This window comes from Alexandromys fortis, unplaced genomic scaffold, assembly GCF_014885135.2.
Source record: "Alexandromys fortis isolate MF-2015 unplaced genomic scaffold, M_Fortis_MF-2015_v1.1 scaffold_35, whole genome shotgun sequence".
In the NCBI taxonomy this organism is placed as follows: domain Eukaryota; kingdom Metazoa; phylum Chordata; class Mammalia; order Rodentia; family Cricetidae; genus Alexandromys; species Alexandromys fortis.
Window position 1 is genome coordinate 14,274,631 of NW_026067913.1, and position 14,076 is coordinate 14,288,706.

Below are 14,076 nucleotides of genomic sequence, written 5' to 3' on the forward strand. Positions count from 1 at the left end.
ATGGATCATGTGGTAAAATATAGACTAGCAAAAATAGGTTAATTTAAGTTGAAAGTTAAATTTAAGTAATAAGCATGAGCTATAGGCCAAGCATTTTGTAATTATTATAAGCTTTTGTGTGATTATTTGGGAATGTGCAGTTGGGACGGAAAAGCTCTGACTCTGTTTACAAGAGAAGAAGAAACCTACCAAATGAGAGAGATTTTTTCTAGATATACACCTACCAAGGGTTAATGTCAAGATACAATTGAAAAGGGGGTTAGGGGTCTAAACAAAGAGTTCTCACTAGAAGAATAGAAAAGACTAAGGAACACCTCAAAAGGTTTTCATCATCTTTAGCAGTTAGGAAAATGCAAATGAAAATAACTTTGAGAGTTAAACTCTCCCCTGTCAGAATGGCAAAGATCAATGAAACAATTGACAACACATGCTGGGGGAAAGGCTGGAGGGAAAAGGGAGCCCTCATTCATTATTGGTGGGATTGATTGCAAACTGGTGCCACCACTCTCAAAAACAGTGTGGAGAATTCTATAAAAAAAAAAAACTAAAGGCAAATCTATCATATGTTCATAACTGTTCTATTCACGATAGTTAGGAAGTAGAAACAATCTCATGTCCTACAACTGATGAATGGATAATGAAAATGAGATACATGCATGCATACATACATACATGCATACATACATACATATACATTCTGTAGTGTTATTAAGCTGTGAAGAACAATGGAAATCAAATCATGAACTTTGCAGGTAAATGAATGGACCTAGAAAAGATCACATTGAGAGAGGTAACCCAAACCCAGAAAGACAAACATTGCATGTCTTCTCTTATTGGAATCTTCAGATGTAAGTACATAGTCTGTAGTAACTATAGAAACCAGGAAAGTAAAAATGAGATCATTACAGGACAGGGAATTTGGGAAGCAATAGAGAGGGGAATAGGAGGGTAAGAGAAATCTGATCAGGAAAGTAAAGAAGGCGGTCTTTAGGGAGGGCAACGAGGTAAATACAGAAGAAGAGAGAAGAGTGTAAAGGGAATCAACAGGTACAAGTGATCTGGTAAGGGAGTGGGAAAAGGAATGTTGTTCAAGTGCAATAAAAGGCACTCACACATCAGGGGGAACCCAAAGCTTTCTAATTGGACTTAACACCCTCTCATTTGGTGGGAAATAATGCCTGGTGCTAGTAACCTAGACAATTTCTTGGAACTTTAAGGTCATGAATCTCAAAAGAGAATCTACTACTGACATTTTGCTAGACTAGACCAGCATGATTCCTAACTACGTTCTCAATCTAATCCGTATAGCCATAGATAGGTGTTACTCTCTCCCCTCACCACAGAAGCCTCTCTTCACAGCAGATGGAAACTATCACAGAGAAACACAACTTGAAACAATGCAAAGATCACTGGTTCATGGGATGCCCCGTCCCAGCTGGCACATCTGCATCACAGGACCCTGTATCTATGGCTCAGGGTAGATTGTGGAAGATGGGGTTGAAATAAAGTAAGGATCAGAATACCAGATGCCTTTTGTAAAATCGTCTTTCATATAAATGCCTGCACAAATGAGGCCTAAGGTGATATGTAAGATATTTATCAGTATGGCTATCATATCCCCTTAGGACCTTCATCTGGCGATGGATCAAGATAGAGACAGAGACCCACACTGGAGCACCGGACTAAGCTGTTAAGACCCAAATGAGGAGCAGAAGGAAGGAGAACACGAGCAAGGAAGTCAGGACCACGAGGGGTGCACCCACCCGCTGTGACAGTGGAACTGATCTATTGGGAGCTCATCAAGGCCAGCGGGACTGGGACTGAATAAGCATGAGATGAAACCGAACTCCCTGAACATGGAGGACAATGAAGGCTGATGAGAAGCCAAGGACAATGGCACTAGGTTTCGATCCTAATACATGAACTGGCTGTGTGGGAGCCTAGCCTGTTAGGATGCTCACCTTCCTGGTCCTGGATAGAAGTGGGAGGACCTTGGACTTACAGCAGGACAGGGAAACTGGAATGCTCATCATTCTCGAGAGGGAGGAGGAATGGAGTGGGGGGTAGGGGAGTGGAGGGAGGGGGAGATGTGTGGGAGGAGGGGGAGGGAAATGGAAACGGGGAGGAAGCAGTAATTTTAAAGAATAAATAAATATAGAAAAAAATAAGGCCTAAACAGTGGCAGTATAAAAAAAAAGACATACTAACATGCAAGGGGAGGGGAGTTCTCATTGGATATCACCCCTAGACAAAGAACTACAGGCCACTAATAACTGCTGAGAGAATTGATCTCTCCCTGGGATGAGTCCCCTAAATGGTTATTCAATACAAAATGGTTATCCCTGAAACTATATTCAAGCAAAAAGGAACAGTCTCAGCATGCGCATTTATCCATGTGTGCATACACACACATGCATATGTAGCAATAACAACCAAAGAAAGGGATGTTATTAATTTAAGAGTGAAGAAGTGACATAGAAAGATTTGGAGGGAGGGAATTGGGAGGGATTAGAGGGAGGAAACAGAAGGGAACAGGTGATAAGTGATGAAATAATATTTTAATTAAAAATGTATGAAGTTAGAGAAGAGAAAGAAACGAGAAGACAGAAGAAAGGAGGAAAGGCCACACCCAGCTGCTTATGTGGATTTTTTCTCAGGTAGAAAAAAAAAAACGTTAAAGCCTTGAGCTAGCAACAAGCTGTTGATAACTGGGAACACTTATTTATATTCTGGAAAACACTTTTTTTTTTTTTGGTTTGTTTCCAAGCCATCAGGTGAGATAAATCGAGTCTATGACTGTGTTTCCCAGTCGAACACCATTGGTGTGGCAGAACTTAGAAATCCCACCCCGTCTCTGGCATAGAATTTTCCTACATGCTTTTTACAAAAGCTGATGCACCTCCAAACATACAAGTATGAGGAATCTGAGAGGAATCCTCATGGGAAAATTATTATTTATCAAGAGAGGAAGAATGTGAACCTTCTACTGTTCATGTGTGTACATTTGCCACACGTGCTTACTCATACAATAGTTCAATGGGAGGGTAAATCTAGGGCTCTGTATATGCTAGCAAAGAAAGCCCCCACCATGGAGCCACATCCCCAGCCTAGTACTTCTAACTTTAGATTTATTCTCTTTACTGTGCCATCTGATAAGAAGTGTTACACATTTTTAGATATTTGTGTATGTTCTTACTTTTGTTGTTTCAGAATTATTCCAAATGTCTTTAAATGCATTTTCCTGTTTTAAAATTCTTTACCTTTTAGTTAATAACCACTGTGATCTATGTTGTAACAGTTTTGCGACCAACCAATTGAGTAATTAATTTTCAGCATTTCTTTGACAAATTAAAACCCAGGAAGCTGGACATGGCAGTATATACATTTAATATTAGCAACCAGATGGCAGAGGCATGCCAATTTCTTTGAATCTGAGGACAGCCTGGTCTACATTATGAGTTCCAGTACAGCCAGGTCTCTGTAAAGAGATCCTGCCTCAAGAAGAAGAAGGAAGGGAGGGAGGGAGGGAGGGAGGGAGGATAAGAAGAGAAGAGAAAAGGGAAAAGAGAAAAGAAAAGAAAAGAAAAGAAAAGAAAAGAAAAGAAAAGAAAAAGAACGAATCCTAAGGACTGTTTTTGGATCAGCCTCAACTCTCAACTTCAGGTCTTTCTGTGTTCAAACGAAGACAGGACTCCCTTCTCTCGTCCCATTTAAAGGACTCTCTGATTGCAAGGGAACAGTGCATGCTACTTTTGATTCATACCAGTCATGTTTTCACTGGCTTCAAGCTTCCCTGCAAAGGGAAGAAGCGGTTGAAGAAGCGGTTAGTTGCCAAACAACCCAGCTTCTTCATCTGTCACATCCAGGGACCATGGGGATACTCCTCAGCAGACTAAGTTGCATCTTCAGTCTCTTCTGAATCGTGCCATGGATTGATATCTGGAAAACAAGAACATATGAGACTCAGAATAATTTGGTGAATTCAGCAGGATGCTTACTGTGATGTAGAAGGCCTTGACATGGCCAGTTAACCAAGACAGCTCTAGTCACAATCTCTTTGACAGGCTGTATCCACCCCCAAATCCTGGGTTCCTACTATGATTTAAGTGGTTAAAGTCTATTCCACTTCAGCATTTCAAAATTTACTTCAAAACCTGGTGATCTAATACTGGCTTGTTCTTGAAGGGCTCTCTAAACAAGCACAACTATTTCAAACGTGGTGCTGGCCGGTCTTGCCCTCCCTGCCTCCCTCTCCAACGTGAAACTGTCAGATTGCATTCCTAAAGCTAGCCACCAAGGTCCATTCCCTTATTCGGCCACTTCTTATGCCTCATTCCTGAGACTTCATATAACTCATTCCTGAGACTGATCACCAAGGTCCAGCTATCAGAACGCCAAGCACCAACAACCAAAATGCTGGGTTTGTTCTGTGAGACCTCTGACGCCCCCTTCGATACTAAGAACTCAAAAACAGACCTTACAAAACATATCTTGTTCTGGGTTGCATAGAAACAGGTGAGGGGAAAACGGTCTTAAAGAAAGCCAATTCCTCTTGCCTCAGGAGCTATCTGCAATATACTACTGCAGCCACTCAGGGGGATAACACAGCATTGCTGGTGCACAGCACATCTTAGCACACAAGACTGGAGAAAATAAAATGGCATAAAATGCACAAAATTCCCAAACAGCTGCTCGGAAAGAGATTTGAAAGTTTCTGAGGTCCTTAATTTTTAAGAACAATGGTTAAAGTTTTAGTATAACAAACATCAGAATCGGTGAGGCCCGTCCCGGTGTCTAATGAATGTCAAGGATCCACTTTAGTCAGAACTGCCCTTTCCACAGCATTTTAAGAGACACGAAACCTCAGATGTTCTCAGATTATTCTTCAGAAGAGTTCAAAGGGAAAGCTTTGATAGTGACTGCTTTGAATGAGGGCAGATTTCCATCTAAAAGGAAATCTAAAGCCGGGTTGAAACAGTAACAGCAATGAGCACATGTGGTCCCTGGGCCTATTAGCGAGGTCACTGATGGGAAGGGCAGTCTCAGCAAGCAGGTTTCAGCCCCCCCCTTCCCCCTCACCCCGACATAGAGGTATGCTTCTGGGGCCTGGAAGCTTTCCAGAAAGAGAGCTCACAGTCTGTTCTGGACTTATTTCCTTATGTGGGAATATTTCTCTGTTTCAGACTCAATGTCTGTCTTTTTGTTCTCTCTCTCTCTCTCTCTCTCTCTCTCTCTCTCTCTCTCTGTGTGTGTGTGTGTGTGTGTGTGTGTGTGTGTGTGTGGTGGTCTGTCTGTCTGTATGTATGTATGTTTTTCTCTGTTTCTGTCCCCCACCCCGGTCTCTGGGTATGGTATGGTTTGTAACCAGCACCACTTACTGTATCTTTCCCTATATCTGTGGAAAGAGAACAGAGCCTTGCAGCCTGCAGGTGCACACAGAACAATTGCCCTGCATCTGATGTGAGTCCTGAGCTGCAGAAATACCCACCACTGAAGCTCATCTTTATACAATCTCTTGTCTTTGCGAGTTAAACCTTACATATTTTTTTGTTGTTGTTTTCCTCGGTGACTTCAGTATCAAGATATAGTGCGCAGAACTCAGACCTCTGCTTCTGCAACAGTCAAGTGATGCCACAGAGTGGTTCATAATCAACTCCTGCCTCATAGGTATCCTCAGATGAGGACAAGATGAAGGTTTGAGGTAAGCTACATAAGCATATGAGTTGCTATGTTATGCTGGAAGAGTTTCTAACACAATGGGGAGATTGCTCCAGTGAGTTTGTCTGGACTCTGAATAGAAACCGCTAAGAAAGGAATTTAGGAGCAGAATTTGTGACCTGACCACAAAGCACAAACATAGCCTTGCAAATATACCTTACAGGCCAGATAATCCACATGAGCCCTAATCAGTGTCTTCAAAGGCCAACTTTACACACAGCTGCAGCAGAATCTACACAGAAAAGTTTTAGAATCTGGATTTTCAGACCTTGCCATGGGGGCTCCCATCTTACTGACTCCAGACTTTGTATCATAGTCCATTGACAAGTTCCATGTTGGGCAAAGCCATTTGTATAGACAATGGTAGGCAAGACCAGCAGAAACCATGACCCAGTAGATGACAGGCCTGTGTGCTGACTAGATACTTGTTATTGGTGGGCAGTGGTCACCCTCCACATGGAAGTCCTGCCAAACAGGGATAAAAATAGGTACCGCAGCTAGTGTCTGTGCCATGACAGTACATGAAGGACAAGGCAGCAAACAAGAATTAAAAGGTAGCCGATTGTTTATTTCTATTTTTAAATCATTTATTTTAAAAAATCTGGGTTACATTGTCATTTTAAATAGTAGAAATTTAAATAGTAGAACCAGCATAGTTCAAAGATATGGTACACGAAAATAGCAATCTCTTAAAGGAATTTCCTAGTTCTTAAAGGGAAATTCTAAACTTACACTTTATTGTTTTACAATATCGTATGTTCACAAACATACTACAGCTGTCTATATATGGCTAGCTTCCATGACTAGCCTTTTTCTTCCCCCTTGAAGCGTATTCTTTCTCTGTAAGTCAATCTCGGCTCAAACTCATATTCCTCTTCCCCTCAGCCTCCATGGTCCCTAGCTTAATGGCGTGCACCACCAAAGATGCCTGGCTCTAGCTTTTCCAGACCTCGGTGTACCCTGTCACACTATCAACACCAAATGTATTTCTTATCACTTCTCCATTGCCTGCACTCCTGGGCTAACCAATTCAGAGGTACACTGGTTCCTTCCCCATCATCCTGTTGTGAGGTGGTTGTGTTCATGTGACTTCCTGCTTCCTGACAAATGGCTAATCTCTGTGTAGCATAGTCTCCAAAGGGCACTGCATTGAACATTTTGTTGGTGTTGTGTCTTTTAATCCCCAATGTCGCTCCGTGATCAGCTATAGCAATTTTCATCTTTTCTACCAAGGAGAAAACTGAGGCTTCAAAGAGGGGGATGTCATATACACAAGGTAACATGTTTAGCAAATGGCAGAACCATGGCTCTGGATATCTAGGACTAAAGCCTTCCTGGTTCCTGTGCTCTGCTATCTGCTATACAGCCAATGCAATCTGTCATTCAAAACTGTACTAACTTCCATGGCCTCTGCAAAATAGAGGGGCGCTTCAGGCTTCACTGGATCAAAGGCAACACCAAAAAATGTACTTAAGCACATCAAAGTCTGGAAGCAAACAGAGAACCAGCGAGAACACTTCATTATCCCTTACAGAAGACAGCCTCAGGAAAAACAGCGCATGGCAAAGCTAGCTGTGTACTTGAGTCCTTTCCCAAGGAGGCATTAGCCAAGTCTCACTTTTTTTAATAGTTAGGAGCATAAAAACAAATAGCAATAAAAGCTTTGGGGAAAAATCACTCTTAACTTGGTTTTTCTCCACTTTAAGTCAAAAGGAATTTAGGATGAATAATTCAAAATCTGCTGCATTCTCATCTTTCCTTTTTCCTTAAACCTTCCTCACTGCTGCTGCTAACTACTGTTACTAACCTGCTCCTGGACTCTCAGGTCTTGCACAGGAGACAATTCAGAGCTCCAGCCCAACACTTCCTGACTGAGAACTGCAACCGTTTGCTACCTACACTACTTTGGCCTGATCTTATACAGGGTTTCAATAGCAAACAGATAAGATGATATCAATATACACAAATGCATAGATGTGTTTATCTGTCCACCAATCAGACCAGCTATCTATCTATATAGAGTCACCTATATATCTGTCACATGATAGGTGATTTGTCACAGTTCAACAAAGATATATAGCCAACTCCTAAATTAGACTCTAGTGGTAAAACAAGATCAGACCCACACCATCAAATAATTGGTAGGGGTTTTTTGTTTGTTTGTTTGTTTTTGGGTTGGTTTTTTTTTTGTTGTTGTTGTTGTTTTTTTTTGCACCTAGATCTTACCTCTTTGGCCATAAAAATAACCCTATAACAATGTTACTTTAGTAGAATTTTACCACACACACCAGGAAACAATTTACTCAAGAACTCTGCAAAAAAGAGAAGCAGATGTCTCAGTTCCAGGACAGAAGCCATTAGCCATGATGGACTACCCCTGATTGTTTTCCCTTGGCTTCTGACCTTAACTGACCTGCATCCCTCCCGGACTGGATACCCACTCCATCTAGGAGTCTGCACACCTGCTCTGGTCCCTACGCCTGACTGTGTGTTTCCAGTCCTTACTCCATCCCAAGATGGGCAATCAACTCATACCAAGCCGTGTTGCCTTTTGGCAGAGCAGTCTGTTCATCAATAATAGCAATACAAATATAACATATAAAATAATAGCATATATAAATATCACATAGGAATAGGGAACAATACCAGAGAGAGGAAAACTGATAGTTGTGAGGCCTGGGTCTGAATCCACGTCTTTTACACACACACACACACACACACACAGTCTCTCTCCTCTCACACTGACATTTAAAGTCAGATCAAGGAGTTCTGTCATTCAAAGTGAGCAAAGGACTCAGAGTGATATGCTATGAAGCTAGTGCCCTGAGCTTAGTGCTTCATGCTAGCTGATCTTTCTGCATATTAGGAGTTGTAAACTGATCTGTGTAGTAATTCAAAGGCAGGCTACAAAACATGACTAATTCTATGTAAACATTAATGGTAAAAAAAGATGTCTGAATAAAGCAACAAGAGTCTCGATTGAGCTGTGTCAATTCTTTCCTAATTGTAAGTAAGTATTTATGTTTATAAACTTCATAATTTTATGTTTTGTTAAGACTCCCTTCTCCCAAATGGAAGAAGCTATGGCCCCAGAAAACCCACATCGCTCCTGAGGCGTGGAACACTGGCACTGACGAAGCAAGGGGAAAAGTTATGTAATAAACCAGCATGTGGTGGCACCAGCTAACCCCAGCATTGGGGGGCTGAGACAGGAAGACCCAAGAGCTCAGAAAAATTGGGATCACCAGTTAAATACCCAACTTGCGAAAAGTAATTAAAGAAAAGATTAAAGTCATGTGTGGTGCTGCATGCGTTTAATCCAAAAGCTCTGAGAGCAGAGGCAGGTGGATCTCTGAGTTTGAGGCCAGTCTAGTCTACAGATCCAGTTTCAGGACAGCTGAGCTTAGGCAGTGAAGGGAACCATTGAAAACAGAAAGCTGGTGGAGATGTAACTGAAAAAGGGGGCCATGTTCCAGCCCTAGTAAGCAGCAGAACTTGGTGGATTTGGCCACGTGGTTCTGGAGTTACAGACAGGAGAAAGGTTATGGCATTTGCCTCCTCGACTAAGAAAAACCAAGCATATATCAGGGTGCCCCTGAATGGAGGCCTAGAGAGGCCAGTGTGCGAAGCTGTGAAATTGCAGCCTGGATTGCTTTGGAGACCCCACGATGTTGCAGATGCCAGAGCCAGGGATACCTATTGAGGAAAGCTGCTAATGTGGAGTGGAACCAGCCCCAGAGAAAGAAGTTATAGTTAAGACAGCTGAAAGGAGTTGGAGATCTAAACAGCGTTTGACATCAGACCCGGAGATGCAGAGTCTGGAGTTTGCCCAGCTGATTTCTAGACTTGCTTTGTTCCAGTATTTCCTCACAATGCTCCCTTCCCTACATTTTGGACTGGTAATGTAATGTATGTCTTATGCCATTATATGTTGGAAGCATGTAAGCTGTTTTTTTTTTATATTTTGATTTTTATAAGCAATTACAATTAAGAAATTGAATGAAGCTCAAAAAAGACTTTGAACTTTAATCATTGTTGAGACCATAGGAATATTTGAAATTGGACAAAATGCATTTTGCAATATGATATTGTTATAAGCTTATGAGGGCCATGGAGTGGAATGTGGAGGTTCAAATGTAATTGGCCCCCATAAGCTTGTACGGTGTGTCACTATTAGGAGCAGTGTCTATTGAAGTAGGTGTGTCCTTGTTGGAAAAAGTGTGTCTCTATGAGGGTGGGCTTTGAGGTCCTCTATGCTGAAGATACTGCCTACTGTCTTAGACTACTTCTTGCTGCTTGCAAGATGTGGAACTCTCAGCTACCTTTCAAGTACCATGTCTGCCTGCATGCCACCATGTTGCACCATCACTAAACCTCTGAAAATGTAAACGACCACAATTCAGTGTTTTTCTTTATAAGAGTTGCATGGTCATGGTATCTCTTGACAAAATAAGATCCCTAACATAGACAGTGGGGAACATTTAGAAATTGCTGTATCATAGTGACAGGTGTATGGCCCTCCACACATTGTCCTTCATTCCTGCAAGATTGAATTAAAGATAATTCTTCTTAGATAATGTTTCCAGGCCTTGGACCTTCACTCAGACATCAGCCCCCAGGAGGACTTGGTGGTTCCCATCACTGAGACAGAGTTGTGAAAGACTTTGGAAGTGATCTTCCCTACGTGTGAATAGTTGGATTATAATTCTGACTGACCAGAAAAGGTTAATTCAAGTCTTACAATGAAACTCTTAAAAAGAGGGGGTAGGGTGGGGATAGCGGGGTATGGGTACGGATGGCTAGAACTCTCAACAGTCTCTATAAGAGAAGCTGGAGTTTGTTTATTCATCCTAGGTTCTTTTGATTGTTGTTAGTTTGCTTGTTTTTTAATGTGAAACCTTTTTGTTTCCTTTGAGAAGAAAAAAGTCAGTATTATCAGTAATGTTGGGGAAAACTTTCCAATAAGGTTATGTTTGATGTACTCACAGAAAACACTCTGAATCCTGGAGTTCTGAATATTTGTCATTTCAGAGTGGGAAAGAGCAGCAGGCCATAATTCTCTCAGCCTACCCTAACATTCACAGTGACAGCTTACTCTGCTTTTTTTCATTCTTGTCTGACCTCGCAATTGCTCTTCAGTGCAGAACTCTTAGGGCCAGATGTGGATCGTAAATTCTCAGAAGACTACAGGGGTGAAAATGGCCTAAAGTCGGCCATCATCACAGTTGCCTTACAGTAGGGCTATGCAATGCCTTTCTAAATCATATCTATAAGCAAAAGCAAGAAACCTAAGTCTCTCCAGTCATTTGTTCTAAGGCGAGAAACTTCTTCCTTAGGTCTTATTAAAATAAGAGACTTCACACTAAACACTGCGGCTTAAAAAATGAGCCATGATTGCTACATCCCTGATCATCTGTTCCCAGCAATGGTGAAAACAGTTACATAATCTTAAGTGAAGTCTATGCAACCCCCACACAGTTCAGTTCATTTCTGAATGCTTCTGATAATCTGATAAATTGTTTGGTCACTTCTTCCCTGTTTACTGAGTTGATTGGTCAGTCCCATATCTGGCATGGTGTCTGACCTCAGATCAGCACAGACACATAACAGCAGTCAAAACTTAGAACACCTGCAGTTGTGACTCCCGGACTCCCTGCACACACTTGAGCACCAAGCACTGCAGTCCTCACAGCACCTGGCCTCAGGGGATCTAAGTTACAATGGCTGCCCCTGCAAAAATTCTCTCACCTTTGAAGGAGAAACTGCTGAACAGGAATTCCTTTGGCAAACTTCTCTCTGCTATGTAGAAAATCTAATTAGAGGATTACCTGATTGTACACATTGATCTCTACCCTAATAGGTATTGATTACCTGACATGCCATGGCTTTCTTTTAGGTACACTGCAAAGGGAAGCCAACAGACATTTTTCTCACACCAGGATAGTAGCTTAATCTATTACTTTAGAAGTAGCCAAGGCAGCCTGATTAATAGAGTTCAGCCAGCTTCAGACCCTGGCTGGAAAGGCAGAGAAAACCAAAAGCATTGCAGTACTTTACAAATGGCCCTGACTCAGGAACATGAGGGAAAAGATGCTTTAGAAACAGCAGGCTAGGAGAAACAAAGTGTACATCTATTCTCTTTAAAGTTTGGAGCTGAACCCAAGAGCTAATCTGACATAAAATTAAAATAACATTTATCTGATACGAGTTTTCTTTGACATGGGACCCTTCATAAGGAAATAAAGACCAAAAGTGGTAGCCAAATGGAAATGCTTTTATACTAGTTTGCACAGAGAACAGAATGGTAAAAAGCATTTAAACTATGTGACAAAATTAACAAATGTAAGAATTATTATTGTTTTTTTATTTATGTATCAGCATATGTATGTGTGTGTGTGTTTGCATGTGCATGTGTGTGTATGTGTACATGTTTCTTCCAGACATGGTCACTATGGTTTTGAACAGGATCTCTTGATAGCTTGGAGCTCGCCAGTACAGCTTGGCTGCCTGGCCAGGAAGTCACAGAATCCCTCCCGTCTCCTTCTTCTCAGTGCTGGGATGACAAAGGCACACCACCACACCTGGCTTTTCACATGAGTGCTGGAGACCAAACTGAAATCCACGTGATTGAGCATGAAGGACTTTACTCCAACCCCTGGGTAGAGGATTTTGTTTTGGTTTGTTTCTTTGTCTTAAAAGAAAACAGATTCCCCTCTCTCTCAGAAACCCTTGGTTACTGGGTGCCTATAATTCTTCATCTAGGGATGGGGCCTTGTGAAACTTCTTCCGCATTCCTGAGATTTCATAGGTGATTTTTTAGCAAGATACAGCTGGACAAAATTGTCTCCCTCTCAACTACCCACTCTGACCATAAGAATGCCATCTTCTTCTAATGCAAGGGTTCTACCTTTTGTGTGCTGACTTCTTCCCCTGCTCTTGGGAAGAAGAACAAAAGAATCAGGCACCTGATGGATTTTTTTTTCTAGTTCCTTCAATTTAAAGTTACCGTAATGCCTTAGAGGTGGGTTTGTAGGCGGCATCTTCTGCTGCCCTTTAGTAGGACCAGACAGAGGCCAGTACAGGCAGATGTTGCTACATGCCCCTAGTACAATGAGCAGACATCCCCACATGTGCCCTTGAGACCCGTCCATTGCTGGTTTTGATACTGGCATCTTTTTTTTTTTTTTTTTATCTTCTTTCATCAAGAGGACTGGACTTCCCACCCCAACCCCAGCCCAGAAACGGGTCCTACTGACTTCTGGTGGTTGAAGCCTTCCTTGTAGGCAAGAAGAAAGGCATTCCACAACATAGGAGGAAAAGTTCCTGACTGTGGTTGACAGAGCTGGATCTGGTCCCCCTCCTCCCCTGGTAACCACTAGTCAGCAACCCATTCATGGCTCCATTTGCAGAACAAGCTTTCTACGCTGACGTCACCACGTGCAGCGGTAGTAGAGGACAGATATTGTAAGATATTTCAAACAATTTGCACTCCTTTAGATGGGAAGCAAACACACACACGTATAAATCAGCCAGAGCACACAGACTGTTTGCACACAGAGGCAGAGGAAGGAGGCAATTGGTGCAACCATTGCTGCATAGCCACTCCCGCTGCAGCCATGGCTAGTAACTTCAAGCATTTGTTTTCCCCATCTAAGTGTCCCACATTAAAGGAAAACTATGGCTGCCTGAACTATACAGTGTTTCCCTTACCAATCTTCATTTCTCTTAACCTCAGTAAAGACATGGCTCAACACTGGGAAATGAGACAGTTTATATAACATCACGACTTTCCCTCAGCATTAATCTCTAAGCCAGACAAATTACTATGATGTGTTAACCCAATGGAACCTTAAGAAGATCATAAGACCTTTCGGGGCTCTAGCGAAGGGGTTAAGAGTCAGAGTCTTGCAGAGGGTGTCTCTGTGTGTGTCCAGTGTCTCTTCGGTGCCAGACAGTCTTGGGATTGCCACAAGACACCTGCAAAGTGCAGCAGCGTAGTCCTGGGGCTGCGCTGCCCAGACACACACAACAGGGTCTCCATGACTTACAATGTCTCAGGCTTGGAGAGGCTTTGACGAACTTCATTGTCATTCTATTCTCTGCGGCGAAGGGGTTGGGAAAGTTCTCAGCCCAGTCAAAAGGACTGTTGAAATAGGAGCGGCGGCAGGGCTGCATCCCGGCACCCGGCCGCCTGCATGGCTAGTTTATACCCAGAAATAATTACACGGAAACTGTATTCTTTTAAATACTGCCTGGCCCGGCTAGGTCCAGTTTCTTATTGGCTAGCTCTTACATATTGTTCTAACCCATTTCTAATATTCTGTGTAGCCCATGAGCTGGCTTACCAGAGAGGATCTT